This window comes from Tiliqua scincoides, chromosome 7, assembly GCF_035046505.1.
Source record: "Tiliqua scincoides isolate rTilSci1 chromosome 7, rTilSci1.hap2, whole genome shotgun sequence".
Lineage (NCBI taxonomy): Eukaryota > Metazoa > Chordata > Lepidosauria > Squamata > Scincidae > Tiliqua > Tiliqua scincoides.
The window spans coordinates 49584769-49601683 of record NC_089827.1 but is presented as its reverse complement, the minus strand read 5'-3'; the positions used below and the strand labels follow the sequence as shown (position 1 = coordinate 49601683).

The 16915-nt window shown below is 44.1% G+C and overlaps 1 pseudogene; it reads left to right on the top strand.

Annotated features, from left to right (window-relative positions):
* Positions 1-235: 235 nt before the first annotated feature.
* On the top strand, positions 236-352 carry LOC136658118 (5S ribosomal RNA; annotated as a pseudogene).
* Positions 353-16915: the final 16563 nt, after the last annotated feature.

Genomic DNA, 16915 nt, shown 5'->3' with positions numbered 1-16915 from the left:
CCAAGCTGCGGACCTGCTCCTTCAGAGGGAGTGCAACCCCATTCAGAGCAAGCCGATAGTCCAGTACCTGCATCGAGGATTTCCGAACCAGGAGAGCCTCTGTCTTATCCGGATTTAATTTCAGCTTATTAGCCCCCATCCAGATCCTCACTGCTTCCAGACAGCGCTCCAGGCCCTCAACCGCCACCCTGGAGTCTGGAGGAAAGGAGAGATAGAGCTGGGTGTCATCAGCATAGGCAGCAACTGTTGCCCTGCACATTCCTGATCTTGTCTGAACTTGGAAGCTAAGCAGGGTCAGGCCTGGTTAGTACTTGGATGGGAGACCACCTGGGAATACCAGGTGCTGTAGGCTTATACCATAGTCTTTCGAGACTGAAGGTTGCCAACCACCCAACCATCAGCATATTGATGACACCCCACTACAAACCCCCAGATGACCTCTCCCAGCAGTTTCATGTAGATATTAAATAGCATGGGGGACAGAATTGAGTCCTATGGCACCCCGCACCTCAAAGGCCAGGGTGTCGAACAGGCATCCCCCAGCACCACCATCTGGGACCGACCCTCCAAGTAGGAGCGGAACCACCGCAAAACAGTGCCTCCAACTCCCAACTCGGCCAATCGGCCCAGAAGGATACCATGGTCGATGGTATCGAACGCCGCCGAGAGGTCCAGCAGGACCAACAGGGACGCACTCCCCCTGTCCAGTCCCTGGCGTGGGTCATCCACCTAGGCGACCAAGGCAGTTTCCGTCCCAAAGCCCGGCCTGAAACCAGATTGAAAAGGATCCAGATAATCCGTTTCATTCAAGACCCTCTGGAGTTGGGCCACCACCACCCGCTCAATTACCTTGCCCAGAAACGGGATGTTGGAGACTGGCCGGTAGTTGTCCAACACCGTGGAATCCAGGGAGGGCTTCTTCAGGAGGGGGCGAACCACCGCCCATTTCAAAGCGAGTGGCAACGTCCCCTCCATCAAGGAAGAATTAACCACCCTCCCCGTCCACTCAGCCAGTACACCCCGGGCAGCTCTTATTAGCCAAGCTGGGCAAGGGTCAAACAGGCAGGCAGATGGCCTCACACTCCAAAAGAGTCTGTCTACATCCTCAGGCTGTACAAGCTGAAAAGAATCCCACAACACTGGACAAGCAGTTGCCAAGGGGACATCGTCAGACATTGTCAATGTGGCATCCAAGTTGCGACGAATACGATCAATTTTATCTGCAAAGTGTTGCACAAACCCGTCACAGCGGCTGACCGTGTATTCCTCCTGGTGCACTAGAGGGGCCTGATGAAGGAGGCCCCGCAGCACACGGAACAGCTCTGCTGGACGGTTGTCAGCAGACGCAATGGTAGCAGAGAAGAACGATCTCTTCGCTGCTACCACCGCCACGGAGTAGGCTCTATTGCAAGAGACCAGTTAATTTTTTTCTCCCGTTCTGATTGTAATTCAAGCCAGAGAAGAATTCATATAACTGAAGGTGAGAAGGATGAATCACTAGAGCTCACAGCCTGAGCCTAGAAACTTCAGTGACATCTCTACTGTACTTCCGATGACTGACACTTAAATATGGTCCGATGACTGACACTTAAATATGGGAACTCATTCCACTGAAAAGTATTGTGTTTGAAGTCCTATGTGCTGGTATGAAAGCCGTACCTGTGACAGTCCATTCAAACATGAAAATCATCACTTAAGAACATAAGAACAGCCCCACTGGATCAGGCCATAGGCCCATCTAGTCCAGCTTCCTGTATCTCATAGCGGCCCACCAAATGCCGCAGGGAGCACACCAGATAACAAGAGACCTCATTCTGGTGCCCTCCTTTGCGTCACTGAGTTATCATCTAGCATGTGTGAACATGTGTTGATGATAGGCTCTTGGATGTGTCAACTAACTCAACTGCAAAAGCATTGATTTTAATAAATATGATAGTAAATAAATGATAGTAAATAGTATAGTAATACTATAGTGTACTGTAGTATATAGTATAGTAATAGTGCAGTAATACATTGATGAGCACATATATGCTAACTTTTCTTGTGAGAACAACACATTCAAGAGGTCCTGAGCTGTGATGAAATGCAATAGTGTAAAGGCAATCCTACTCTGACTCCTACTCAGACTTTGGGACCACAGTGAGTATTGGCAGGGACAGGTAGGGGAGGTGCTGCCCCAATGGTACTACAGTGATTGCGGTGCCGCTGGGAACAAAGTTGTAGTTGTTTTTTTTTAACTTGCCTAGAGGGTCGTGCTGGCCTCCACAAGGGTCCAGGAGCCTCGCAACCCCCCTCTGTGGGCCTCCCCACTGCTCCAATGGCACCTGATCACTGCGGTGCCATTGGGGGACCCATTTCTGGGGCACCCATTTCTAGGGCACCCATTTCTCTGCTGGTTGGTCATGACCTCTGAGCGGCCTGCTTGGAGGCAGGCTGTGCAGCATGGCCTTTCCCAGTTTGAAGAGACACTTGGCCAACAGTCTGAGGCTAAGAGGCAAAGAAGGGCAGCCCATAGCCAGGGAGACAGACCAGGGACAGACTGCACTTGCTCCCGTTGTGGAAGGGATTGTCACTCCCGAATTGGCCTTTTCAGCCACACTAGACGATGTTCGAAAACCTCCTTTCAGCGCGATACCATAGTCTCTCGAGACTGAAGGTTGCCAACACACACAGGTCATGACCTACCAGGTTGGGAACCACTGGTGTAAGGGATATAGTCACCAACACCTATCTTGAATGGTCAAAACTGTTAATACTTGGTGCATTTCAATACATGAAGTTAAGTTGCAGTCCTAGTCAGGCTGATTGGGAATCTCACTGAACTCAGCAAGACTTCTTTCCAAATAAACATGTATAGGACCTGGTTGGTTTTTTGCCTAAATTGCTTTGTAATTCAGATGTAAAGTCTTCTTCAGCCAAAACATTTATTTAAATTAAAAGTGCTTGTTTTCTGTTTTCCACTGCAAACTAATACTCACTCATTCACATAGATTGCATGTTGCATGTCTCAACCTCAAAATGCCCTTTGTTAACCTCGTTTTGAGTTCATACACCTAACATACATTTCAGCACAGATTCTCCTGCATATCCTTTCCTTAAAAAAAAAAAGTTAGAAAGCTGTAAAAGGACATCAGTTTTAAAAAATATAAAACTGGAAAAGTATTTTGATCTGCCTTCTGTTTAATTAGCTTTATTGCGCTATTTCCCATCAATATGTGCACTGAAAGAAGAATAGACTCTGTAAAATGCAGTAAATATGTGCCTTGCTTAACAAAATAAACTCTATTATGTATTGTGGTAACAAAAAATAAATACCTTGAAAGCTACAGATTGGCTGGCATTTCTCAGAATTTGATACTTTAACTATACTCTTAGTTGAAATTCATCTTCTCAAAGTCCCATCTGCTGACTGCTAAACTTGTCATTCCCCATAACTGGAAGAATGGTGCTTTACAGCCAGCCTAGAGATGGCTTTAAGGATATGATGGTCCCCCATGTGCTTAATTTTCATTCCACTAAAGAGCAGTTATAAAGGGGGTGTATTCTGGATCAGGTTGGTGATGTGGAGAGAGCTTTAACTTTGTGCTCCCAACACAGTCCTGATCCAACTCTCTGTCTCCCACCTGCTATTTAGAAAAAAAAAAGTACCAAAAACAATCACACAAGAGCCAGTTACATCCTTAAAACGACATCTAGTTTGGTCTGTAGAGCCCAAATTTATGTAACAGTAGCCAATTCACTTCTTTAAAGCAAGTTTACTCTCCGTCCCTGTTTAAAGTGAGGAGTAAAGGGCCCAATTTTTAAAGCAAGAAAGGCAAAGGTGAGTAAACCCTGCAGTTTACTTCCCCATAGTCTGTTTGCAAGGAAGATTTTCTTTTCAGCCAAGCTACAATAATGGAAGAGATCAGCTTGAAGAAAGTGCATTCATAATAGAGATACTTGTAATTATTTTTGCCCATCACTGTCCCAGGACAAACCTTTGTGGAACTCTGCAGCACAATAAAAACATATTTGAATGTCTCCTGGACTAAGATATCACCTAACGTATAAACGTTTGCATCTATACAAACATTCATTTTCTGGAGGAAAACAAGATTATCCTGGAGTCAGTGCCACAAAAGCACTAATAGCCCAAAAGCCATTCTAGCCCCATTGTTATTCAAACCTCTTGGACAGTGGCATGTCTCCCAAATAGTATCCGCTTCCAGAATTCAACAAGTTCTTAACAGAGAGGTGATCCTTCTTGGGACTGAAGAATCCCAAGATAGGTAGGACTCCTTCAATGACAGACCCCCTTCATTGTTGACCTTTGAAGGGGTCCTACCAGTACACAACACATCTGTGCATACATTTATGCAGGACGGAATGGTAGATTTGGCCATTTGTGCAACTTATACAGGAATAAACCCAATAATAGGGCCCACAGTAATATGATGTTAGGATCTTGGCTACTGGACTGCACCTGGAAACATTATAGGATTAAGCAATGTGGATGCAGTTTGTTTACCAACACATGAACACAGGATCATTTCATTTATCCAGTGACCATTATATGGAGAATATAAATATAACACACAAATAAAGATGCCCGCACAGGTTCTTGCTTAAGCCATTTCTGCCCAACGTTGCATATACGCAATAGGGATCAAATGTGTACACCTGTGGGCTGAGCAAAAATGGGTTAAGTACATACTGCAGTTGTATCTGTGCCATTCTTTTCCCCAGTCTTTGTGACTACAATGAGTCATCAACATTAATATGGCCAGGCTAGAAAGTAGTTATATACAATGCTCTCTTGGTTGCCCAATGTTGGGCATGAGGAGGTCTAATGTAGATTACTGAGTAGCATGTTAGCAACCCTTCCATTTTCAAGCAGCTCTGAGAGTGCTGTGGTTGGAAAAAGTCACCATGCACATGTGTGCGATACTCATTATAGCAATGCTGGCCATTGGCCGGGCCTGCCATATGGCATCAATAAGGCAATCCTCCATACACTCTAAATATCTGCACGTCAGTTACTCCTGACCAAAACAATATTGTTATTCTCTGGCACAAATCCTTTCCAATTAGCTACCTTGGAGAGGTTGGCAAGATCTTTGTCATTTGGCTGACTGCAGTCATCTCAAAGGTATACAGGCTATTAGGAGAGCCAGGATAGGTTTGCTAAAATATTAGCAGTAATATTTCTAGCATTCGTAGCCATACTGTGTCAGTGCATGCTGTACATCTGTTCATTATCTGGTTGTTTCTACAGACATCAATCATTAGCATGGAGAAAAATCATCAGCTATACACAATGGTTCTCTTTATTAAATGCTGCGTTGTGACAAGGTCATCATCTTGATGGATACCTGAATGTGATTAAACTCACAGTTTAATCTGCGAGTCACTTTTCAGTTTTTGAACCAAAAAGTGCAGAAAAGACTTCAGGAAACACTTACTGATCAATCTTTTTTAAGCAATTCCCTCAGGAGGAGGGAACAACTTAAATCTTTGTGAGGCAGGGGGGTGGCAGTAGTGCAATCCCCAGGTTCATGCTGCTACTAGGGCTGAACAGAAGGGGTTACTAACATTCTGCAGCACCCTCTGGGGGGTGCAGGAGCCCCACAGAGCCCTCCGCAGGGCTTCCCATGCCTCTGTAAATGTAAAAAATGCAATCGGAAACCACTTCTGGTTTTCTATGGTGAAATTGGAAGTGGGTTCTGATCGCTTTTTAAATAGTTTTTACAGTTTACAGGCTTGGGGAGCCCTGTGGCGGGCTCTGTGGAGCTCCCCACAGCCCCCCCCCGGCCAGTGCTGCAGAAGGTAAGTAACCCCTCCCCCAATTAGCCCCCATAGCAGTGCAACCTGGGGATCGCATTGCTGCCATTCCCCTGCTCCTGCCCCTTAAGGGGCCAGAGCAGAGTGCTTCCCTGGCTGGTGGGTTGTGACCCACCAGTTTGGGAACCACTGTTCTTATATAAGAGACCCGAGTCCTGTGCTCAGCTTGGGCAGCAAGGCCAGCTTTAGACCAATTTGACCAACTTGGCCAAATTGGACCCCATTCTTAAGAGGGCCCTGCTCTGGGTCAGCAGATCGTGACATTTGATGGGTCTGAGAAATCACTTCCAGACAGCAAAAAGCCAACAGAAGAGATATTGCTGGGACTGAGCAACACTTGCAAAGCTTGCAAAGCAAATGTGTCCCGCTGGGTCCCAGAGCCAGGACTGGCATCAGTGTGATCTGACCAATTTGGCTGAATTGTGCCTGGAGGGGCCCCATGCTGGGGCAGTGAGCCAAGTGCTTGCAGCCAGCACCTTGCACTGTTTCTGACACTTTGGCATGGATTCTTCCATGCCATCGCAAGGAGAGTGCAGCATGCAGAGCATTGCTGTTGGACAGCCCTCCCACCCATTCCTTGGTCCAATTGGCTCAAAATCAGCCCTTGAAGCAGTTGGTGGTGAGGTCATCCCATCATTGCCACCTACTTCTGGGTGCCACACTTTGCACAGGGCACCATTGCCTTGGGCTCGCCACTGCGGCTCATTCTGGTGAGTAGGGAGGCCTGCGGGAGATGGGGTGCCACAAAAATGTTTCTCATTGGGCCCCACAGCTCCTAAGGCCAGCAGGGTCTTGGTCCTGGACTGTCTGGAGCCCAGACAATTTGGCAATAAGCTTTAGAGGTTAAGATCTTAACAGGCCAGATTGGGAGTCCTCGAGGGCCGCAAGTGGCCCCAGATCCGGGGTTTGGGCACCCCTGGTCTAGATGGTGGTCCAACACGCGGCCTCCGCAGCAGTGAGAGCTCGGCCTCCCCTGTGATCATACAACCCCTCAGAAATTGGGTGTAGTGCACATGCAATAACAGGGGAGGCTGAGGCTATTCTCCTTGTATGACAGGTGAGGCTCTGCCTCCCCTGACCAAAAGTCCCAGCTACCTACATTCTCAGTGTGCCCATTTTCATGTGAATTGACTCCAAACATTCCCATTAGGCTCTGTACAAAAGCTGCAGTTGATCTCAGCAACAATGGCTCAACATTTGAATCCAACAGTTTTAACTGTTACTTTGACACAATGTTCTCCTCTGCAATTTTGATGACACCATTTTATACAGATGCCCAGGTTGTTTCTTTTAGTTTTACCACTTCAGGCATTTTATGGAGACAAGCACTGCAAAAATTTACAAAAGAAATAAAATAACATGAAGGACAGTTGACTCAGCGAAGTGTTTTGCCTCAAACTATCATAGAGAACTGGAACTGCTTTTTTTTGTTGAAAAGCAGTATTTAAATATTCTTAATAAAATAATATTAATTTAATGATTAATCAGTATTAATTTAAAGCAATTTCAAGGAAAGTAGCATTTACATTTCACTACAAGTATCCAGATTTTCATAGGATATTTTTTAAATGAAATCTCACTGGGCATAAATCTCTGTGTCAGGCTGATACTGATCATGTTTATCAGGTCTTCTCTGCTTTGTTTTAGATATATCGTGGTGATCGCCTCTTGCTTGAATTTCAAAATGTCTTTCTCTGAAACAATAGCTAGCAATAGCTGAAGAGTGCTCAGCAAAAATATTTTCCAGCAGCTTATTTCATTTGAACTCAGTACAAATGAGTTTATTGGGGTGGGGCACATTATAGACAATATGGATAGAGTACCCACAAAATGAGGAAAGAGGCAACAATAGCAGTTTTATTTGCGGCTATTCTCACCTTCCCTTACATGTGTGAGTAGAGCCACACATACTGAAGGGAGACAGAGTGGAAATGGAAAAGGTGCAAAAGAGAGCAATCAAAATGATTACTGGGCTGGGAACCTCCCTTATGAGGAAAGGCTACAGTGTTTGGGGCTCTTCAGTCTAGAAAAAAGGCACCTGAGGGAGGACATGATTGAGACATACAAAATTATGCAGGGGATGAATAGAATGGATAGATAGATGCTCTTTTCCTTCTTACACAACACTAGAACCACGGGATGTCTGCTAAAATTGAGAGAGTTAGGACAGACCAAAGAAAATATTTCTTTACTCAGCATGTAGTTAGTCTGTGGAACTCCTTGCCCCAGGATGTGGTGATGGCATCTGGCCTTGACGCCTTTAATAGGGGATTAGACAAATTTCTGGAGGAAAAGTCCATCACGGGTTACAAGCCATGACATGTAATGTGCAACCTCCTGATTTTAGAAGGCTACATCAGAATACCAGATGCCAGGGAGGGCACCAGGATGCAGGTCTCTTGTTGTCTTGTGCGCTCCATGAGGCATTTGGTGGGCCACTGTGAGATACAGGAAGCTGGACTAGATGCGCCTATGGCCTGATCCAGCGAGGCTCTACTTATGTTCTTATGTTATTTGCATTTATTGAGGAGGAATTCAAGATGGGTACTAGCCTTAGGCTGAGGAAAGTATTCAAGTAACTAGAGGGGTGGAATTTTGAGTTCAGTCAGGCAGATTCATAAGATTTAAAAGGAAATCCCATCCCATGGCATACATACAATGTATATGTTTAAAATGCCAGTGTTCTAAGTTCTCATGCTTTATAGCCCTATAATGCTTCGGACTGCAGTAACAGAAGGCATGCATGCTCCTACATCAACCTGTTAGTGCACCTCCTCCAGATTCCTCTGCCATCTGAAGTGAGGCAGGTAAGTAGTGACTGGAGAAGGTCTTCTTGGCTGTGAAATTCTCTCCCCAGGGAGGTTCACCTGCAGTGGCCTTTTCAGGTGCTAGGCAAAGACTTCTTTTTACTCTGTCAGGCTTTTGAAGTTGTTTTCATGGCTGTTTTCAACATTATTTTGATTAAAATTGTGGTATTTTGTGATTTGTTTTTAAAGTTCTGTTTTGTAAAAATTACTCTGGAAATGTCATGGAAGTATCCTTATGTTATAATAAATATGTGCACAACATATAGTTTAACTCAGATTGGCAGGTAGAAATTACTTCAGCAGAAGCAGCCTGTCAACTAGCCAAAACAAAGTCTCTTTGAATCTAAATTCCTGCACATGACATAGGAAATGGCCTCAGGACCCTGGTCCATCTAGTTCAGCTTTGTTGACATTGACTAGGGCTGTCCAAGATTTCAGACAGGAATGTTTCTCTGCCATACCTGGAGATGATGATAGATTGAACCCAGGACCTTAAGGATACAAAGCAGATGCTCTTCCACAGAGCTACAGCTCCTCCAAATCAGCCTCTTTTTTGTATGTCAGGCAGTTTCTAAGCCAAGTCTGAAGAGTCGTCTTAGGGCACGGAGCGCCTTTCCAAAAGGAGGAAGGGGGGGGACACATGACCAAGAGTGTCATGACCACTTAGAAAACTTTCTTCAAGGAGGAGAATTCTTCTGTTGGCAACATTCTATCAGGAACATCTGGTTCAGTGTTATCACAGTCTCTTCTGTTTATTTTACAAACATCCATCCGTGGCAACATTTCTGGATTGTAGTAAATCTGAGGAGCATGCGAATGAGGAGCAAAGAAAAAGTGTCCTGGGGACACTGAATTATTAAAGTAAAAATCAGAACTCGCTAGCCTGTCAAAGGGGGAATTTACATGCCAGCCAACTGTAAGGCTTCAGACAAGAACCAGTGTCTGTGGCCTAGGGGTATTTTCTACCTCCAGAATATTGGATCAAGTAACGTTATACCCTGTGAACGAAAGTCACTGCCCGCGCAGGGTAAAGAGGATGGAAGAAGGGGGATAAAAGGAGAAAAATCCCCCTTTAGTGGGAGGTGGTTTGAAAGAAATTGGGGCTTGGGTGAGTAGTAAAGATATTTTGTCATGATGAGGTATTAATTCATTTATATTAAGTCCCCTATCCCCCCAAGCTGCTAAACACACAAAGCAAGGTACAATAAAATCTCTCTCTCTCTCTCTCTCTCTCTCTCTCTCTCTCTCTCTCACACACACACACACACACACACACACACACACACACACACACACAACAGCAACATTCACCACAGAAGATGGAAACAGTTCTAAAACAGAATATACATTACTTCTTCATCTCAATCCTGAATGACAACAGAATATAGGCATTCGGTAGGCCTCTTTGGGCCATCAAATTCTACAAGCAGGTGCCATAGCCTAGAAGTCCTTCTCCTTGATCATAACCTGCCTCACCCTGAAGGCAGAGACACTTGGAAGATGGCCTCCAAAAATGACCTCAGTGCTCTGGTAGGAACATGTGAAAGCAGGCATTCCTTTAGGTACTGATGGAAGTGTAGGGCACTGCTAGTAACTGAGTGTGGAAGAGATTTATTATAACATCTGGAAACCCAATAACTTGAATCCAGTACAGCCTTCCACTTGCACAAGGTAGTTCTCATGTGGGGGGAGGCCCCTGATTTTGCTGGTTTCCTCCCTTCCACTGCAGGTTCCATTCTGGAAAAGTTCCCCATTCCATGAGCAGAAATCACCTTCTATTACTTGGGTTCCGAATCCATACATTTTGAGCTAGTTATAGCTTTTCAACAAGAGTAATAATGGAAAAGTGTGTGCTGACATTGCAGTATCAGGCTAGCTCAGTATTTCTCAAACTGTAGGTCAGGACCAGCTTCCCAAAACAGGAACCAGTTCCAGGTGGGTCATGTAGCATCTAGCTCAGCTGCCACTGAAAATTCAGAGCTGAAAATACAGGGAACAGAACTGCTGGGCAGGGCAGGCTTCCAGTGGGAGAGTGTCATGGTGCTTTGCCCTGAATAGGTGGGAAGATGGGATGCTAGAAAGGGGGGAGGGCTGTGTGATTGGAGAAGTCTGCATTCTGCTTTGACTTCTGAGCTGGAATGTTTGAATTCTGAGCTATGCAAAAATAGCAGCATGAGCGTGCTATGTAATGGGAACGGCTGATTGTGGATTAGATTTGATGCCTGAATTGATGGTGTCACTTCCAGCCCATGACACCACTTCTAGGTTAATGACATCACTTCTGGTGAGTCACAACAGACTGTCATTCTAAAAAGTGGGTCCTGGTACTAACAAGTTTGAGGACCACTGGGCTAAGTAGCAACAGCAATGGAAATCATCCTCAACACGTGTATCGTAATTGCTCCATCAGGGCCCAATCCGATCCAATTTTCTAGTGCTGGTGCAGCCGTGCCAGTTGGTCTACACGGCATCCTGTGGTGGGGAGGCAGGCACAGAGGTCTCCTCAAGGTATGGGAACCACTTTGTTCCCTTACCTTGGGACTGCATTTCAGTTGCACTGGTGCTGGAAAGTTTGATAGGATTGGGCCCCCAGTCTACTATTCTTAAACTCCATCCCAAACAGACAGATTTACACCTGTCTGGAAGGTCTGAAAAATGGCTTCAAACTATATTGTCCATTTTTCATTATAACCTTGATAAAAAGCTGGACAGTATGTGACTTGAAATGTCATGGAATAAGCTGCACAGTGGATTTTAGGTTCAGGTAAGTTTAATGGTCTTATTTCACAACAAGCCTGCAAGTGTTTACTATTTGCTTTTCATATGAAGTAATGAGGATGAGAAACAATTATGTAACTCTGGCATTACAGCATGCTTACAGGTAAGCTGTTAACTTGAATTTGGAATTCTTGCATCCAACTGGATCATTTGCAAATTATCCTGCCTCCACCCCCCATGCCCCAGAGTTGTAGCCATTTTTTCCTGCAAATCTTTTGTAACATCAAGCTGGGATGGATCTGTCTTCAGTAAGTCTAATAAAAAAAGGGTTACTGTTGATTAGGCATTGAATGTCAAGTTTCCCTTGGATGAAATTGTGAAATGTAAGCAAGGGATAAATAAATGTGATTTTTTTCAGTTACTATAGGCCATTTAACTTTATGGTTTATCAAAAATCTGTTATTTAATGGAATGATTGGAGCTGTGTGTGGTTTCTACCACTGGCTTTAGCCAAATTTCATAGTTGCTACAAATTTACTGTAAGAGGTTATGGCTTGACAATGGAAGACCACATGAGGCTACCAGCCTTGCCAAGCTATGCTGAATTATAGTGGTTTTGTAGCGTTGGGCTGTTTGCCACAGGGAACCAAAGGTCCATAGCAAGAAAAAATGCTTTGCTAGGCAGTCCTTTTTCTTCTTCAAATACAGAGTTCTAACTAGAGTTGCTTGCTACAGTTCATTAAGAGGGAGCGGAATTAATATGGACCAAAGTCGAAGTAACGTAAAACAAACATGATCACCTTCTCTCTGTCACAAGGGGTAGTGATATCCAACCATTAGTTTAGATGCTTTTAGAAAAGAATTAAACAAGTCACAGAGGACAGGCCAATTAAGGGCTACCAGTCATAATGGCTGCTTGCTTGTTCCATGTACAGAAGAAGTGTGCATCTGAATAACATTTATTAGTGAACGGTGGGGAAAGGTTGCTGGACCTATAACTTTGATCCAAAAAGACTTATTATGTCATGTCATGTTCAAACAAACCTACCAAAGTCTTAAGATTGGCATCAGAGGCCCTGATGCAGCATGGCCTGTTGACCCATGCACTGATGGGTAAAAAAGATAGGTGATGCCTAATTGTAGGACAACAACAATTAATTTCGCTGGGGAAATTCACCAGTCTCCATTCTCTTCTGATGTTTAGGCAGGCACTTAAGACCAATCTCCTTCAGCAGATTTTTGAATGTTGATAATTGTGACATTGGATTTTTTAAATGGATGAACTAATGCTTCTTTTGAATAGCTTGTTATGTCCACTTTATCCATGTTTTAATTTGGAAGATTTTGTTAATTTTCAAACATTCAAATATATTAACTCCTGAGGTTGGTACCTCTGAAAATGGGTGTCTTTAATTATGAAGGTTCTAATCAGTTTGCAAGCCCCTTTGAATATAAATAATGAAAAGATATATTATCTAATATATCAAATAAATTAAAAAGGAACTTATTTTTGGTCATAAGAACTGTCCTAGAACATCTGGAATATATGCAGTCCTGTTTATAAATGGTTACATATTAAACAATATCTTGTGCATTCTCATGGAGCTATAAACAGAATTAACATAGTCACATCATGAACTTCAGCTGGTTCTTATAACTCACAAATTCACCCAGAGGAGTTTTGTTCACCTCATCCTTATTTACAATTTCATCTTTGTATTGCAGTTTGGTTTGTTTGACCTTTGCTTGCATTTCTTCTTCCTGGATAAAGGACAACTCATGTGTTACTCATGAAAAGTAGACAGCAAAATGAGAGTGGCAAAATCTGACCCATCAACAGTGAGCCACCTCACAAACCAATTTGAGGGTATTCTATGTCATACTTCAAAAGTCATCACAGCCATTGGGTTTCAGATACTTCTGAAGAAGTCACATGTCACACCTCTTAGATCCATTCTACACATGGCTTAGAATTAGGTGGTAGACCAGGTCCAAACTTCATATCATGCTCGGTTTTTAGTTTTCATGTTTTACGAAACGCAATGGGAAGGGGTTGCAACTCAGTGATAAAGGACATGACTCCAAACAGAATGTCCAAGCCTCAGTCTCTGGCATCTCCAGGTATGGCTGGGAACAGACCTCCCCAACCAGAATACTGAAGAGTCACTGCCAATCAGTGGAGACAATATTGAGCCAGATGGGTCCATAGTTCAACTCAGTATACAGCAGATTCCAGTGTTCAACCATTAAGGTCACCATCTAAAATGCAAAGCCCGTTGTGGGAAGCATGCAAACCTTTCACCCTCTGGTTGTCTCTCTGCAAACAATCCCTTTGGCTCTTCCCCCCCCCCCCCATGTGATTGTACGAGAGGAAAAGCAGCTTGAAGAGTGATTTTTTAGTGAAGACATTTTTGGACTGGAAAAAAGGTCATCACTATACCACCATAGGTTTTTCACTCTTTGGTTTTAATAGAGCTAAGGGTCATATTTTTTAATGTCATCACATGTTTAAAAAAAAAAAAATCCCTGCAAGTAAAAAAGTAGACCAGGCAAAAAAAATGTTTAGGACAGGGTGGCCAGCCTTTCAACTTTAGGGCTTCTGAACCTTTAACAATTGTGAAGAAGAGGGAATTTCAGCAGGTGCAACTTATCACACAGATGGAATTCCCTCTACTACACAATTATTAAAGGTAGAGGAGTCCTAAAGTTGAAAGGTTTAGCACAATCCTTGTCCTAAATCCTAGCACAGTCCTTACGTTTTAAGGATTTAGCACAATCCTTTTCCTGATGTTCAACTTTACAAAATGTATTTTCTTTTTATGTGTGGTGTGAGGGGGGCATTCAGAAACATGACATTTCCCTCATTCTCATGTTATCTTCAGGGAATTTGCTATAGCATGGCTCCTTCCTGCATTGCAGAAGCTGGAATTCACAGGGGGAAAGCCAGCGCTGGGGCCAGGTTACTGTGGCCCTGGGCCAAAGCCCAACCTACTCATCTCATGGCTGCCATTGTCACTGGCTACTAGAGCTTCAGAAGATGGCCAGGTGGGTCCTCTGAAGGATGTGGACCCTCAGACAGTGGTGCCCCAACTGGCCTACCTCTTAACACCACTTCTGAAAGGAGTCCATCTGGCAGCTCCTCCCCACACCAGCACTGCACCTAATTCCAAGAGGGATGTGTTTTTTCTGTGTTTTTTCCCCATTCTATCCACCTGACTCTTAAAAATGTTCAACCATATTTTTAGTGCATAGTCAGTTCCCTGATCACAACACTGTTTTGCAACAATGTGCTAATTGTAAGAACAATTGTGACCACCAGAGGGCTCACAATTTTTCTAATAACTCTGGTCATTATTTCATTATTTCTTTTGCCACACATTCGCAAACATGTAACTCAAGTAGACAAACATACATTTACACTTGTGGTAGATAAGAAGCAAACAGCCCGCCCCCCAGTATATTGTCAAAGATATAACAGCTAACAGTTATTAGTGGAACAGCAAATGCCATCATGATCATTGGGGGGGGGGGGGTAATGAAGTCAAATCAGAATAATTTCATTTCAGTTGTTTACTCAGAAAACATCTCCAAGAAAGCCAAAGGGGGGGGGGAGAATCCAAGAAAGCCACATAGGAGGAGGTTGAATGAAAAAAATGTGAGCAGGCATTAGTATAAATTCTGATGTGCTCTGAACACTGACCACAGCAACGTTAAAAGAGCTGGATCAGACCAAAGTCCATCAAGTACAACATCCGTTCCCTGCACTGGCTAACCAGTTGCCTCCAGGAAGCCCCCAAGTAGGACACGAAGGCAGTAGCCCTCTCTATGCGGTTCCCACCCACCCCCCAGCAGTTGGTATCCAGTGGTATCTCTGAACATGGTGGTTCCACTTAGGTGACATTGAAAATAGCCATTGATAAAAATAGCATCAATGAATTTGTCTGCCCCCTCCCTTTTGAAGTCCACTGGTCAATTTTACACCTCATGGTACTATAGTAAATTCCATAAGTTAATTATACACTGTACAGAGAAGTGTAAGAGAGAAGGTAGAAACTGAAGAAGACACTGAAACCCTCAGATATTAAAAAATAGTCTCTCTTACAACTGCTTTTTACAATCATGCAACAACATGCTTCCAGTGAGATGCCCATGAGAGTAAATGACCAGGTCACAATCAGAGATGTTGCCTCTCTACTTAGCAGCACCACAGGCACAAGGAGAGATGCAGTTGTGGCTTCTGCTCCACACTTTCCTTTTTGCCAGCTTCCCCTCCCACCTGCCAGAACAAGCAAGTGAACAAGTCTCATTTGGCCTATGACAAGTGTCCATAGAAGGAGAGGAGCAGGAAACACAGATCTCACCAAAGATCCCTTTGCACCTTTAAATCCACAGCTGAATTGGAAGATGAGGCAGCCAGAGCTTCTTGATCTATCTCTCCAGGTTTGTTCCTCAGCAGGCTGGGAAGGGAAGAGACCAAAGGACCTGGGTGAATGAAGATGAACTGTTTTCACCCCTATTCAGCACCATGTTGTAAAATATAGGCAGGATCTGCATGTTGTCATCTGGCAGCTAGGGAAGCTGTGGCAGTGGCCTTCCTTTCATGGATATGGTGCTGTTAAGACAGGCAGGGCCTTGCAGTTTGGCCAGCCAGCACTGGTCCCTCTCTCAATAAGGAAGTACTTGGGTGCCTTTTATACTTTGCTGCTTCATTTGTAATGTCCACCTCCTTCATTCCTTCCACAGCTCTTTGGGTTGCTCTCCTCTCCCTGGCATTAGCTATGTCTCCTACTAACCATAAAATATTTGGTAATATTTCAAGGGGTGTTTAGGTATCTCTTCAGTTGACAAAATTTATCCACCTGGCTTAAGTTATGACAAGAAATAAGATTTATCTGTAGGAAGCAGACAGGAGACTGCTTGAACTCCATTCTTCTGTGCTGAGTAATCTTTTCTCTCCCCCCTCCCCCCACCATATTGACAATGGTTTCTAGGAAAAGAGCAGACCTTCAAACATTAGTAAATAAATCTCTTATCAAATCTCACACATGATCCTTTCCCTCTATGATAAGATAAAAATGGGATAAATTTGCCAAGTCCAGAGGCTGCCACTGGTGGAAATGTGGAAGGTTTAAACTGGCTTCAGCACAAGTCAATGCATAGAGTCCTTTCTCAATGTGAATTCCCACCCCCCTGGGAAAAAGAAGCAGGGCTTCTTCTGTCCCTGTAGAAGTAAAGACTTAAGTCAGGTTGCTGGTTTGTGGGGAAAACCACTCTGTTGTTCCCAAATTCTGAGTCCCCAAATTTTGAGTTGTGACCCACCAGTGGGTCTCAACCCAGTTTTTGGTGGGTCACAAAACTAACAAATTGATAGCTGAGAAGGAAAAGGTATTGAGCCGCATGGAAACTGAAATGGAACAGCACGCACACATTTACTTGTGAGCAGATGACCATGCCTCAGCCATTGCCAAGGGCAGGCCATTTCCAAGGGAAAGGCAACACCACCAGAATGGTCCCGATCCAACGAACGCTGGCCCCAACGAACTCTCAAGAATGAAGTCCCTCCCTCCAAG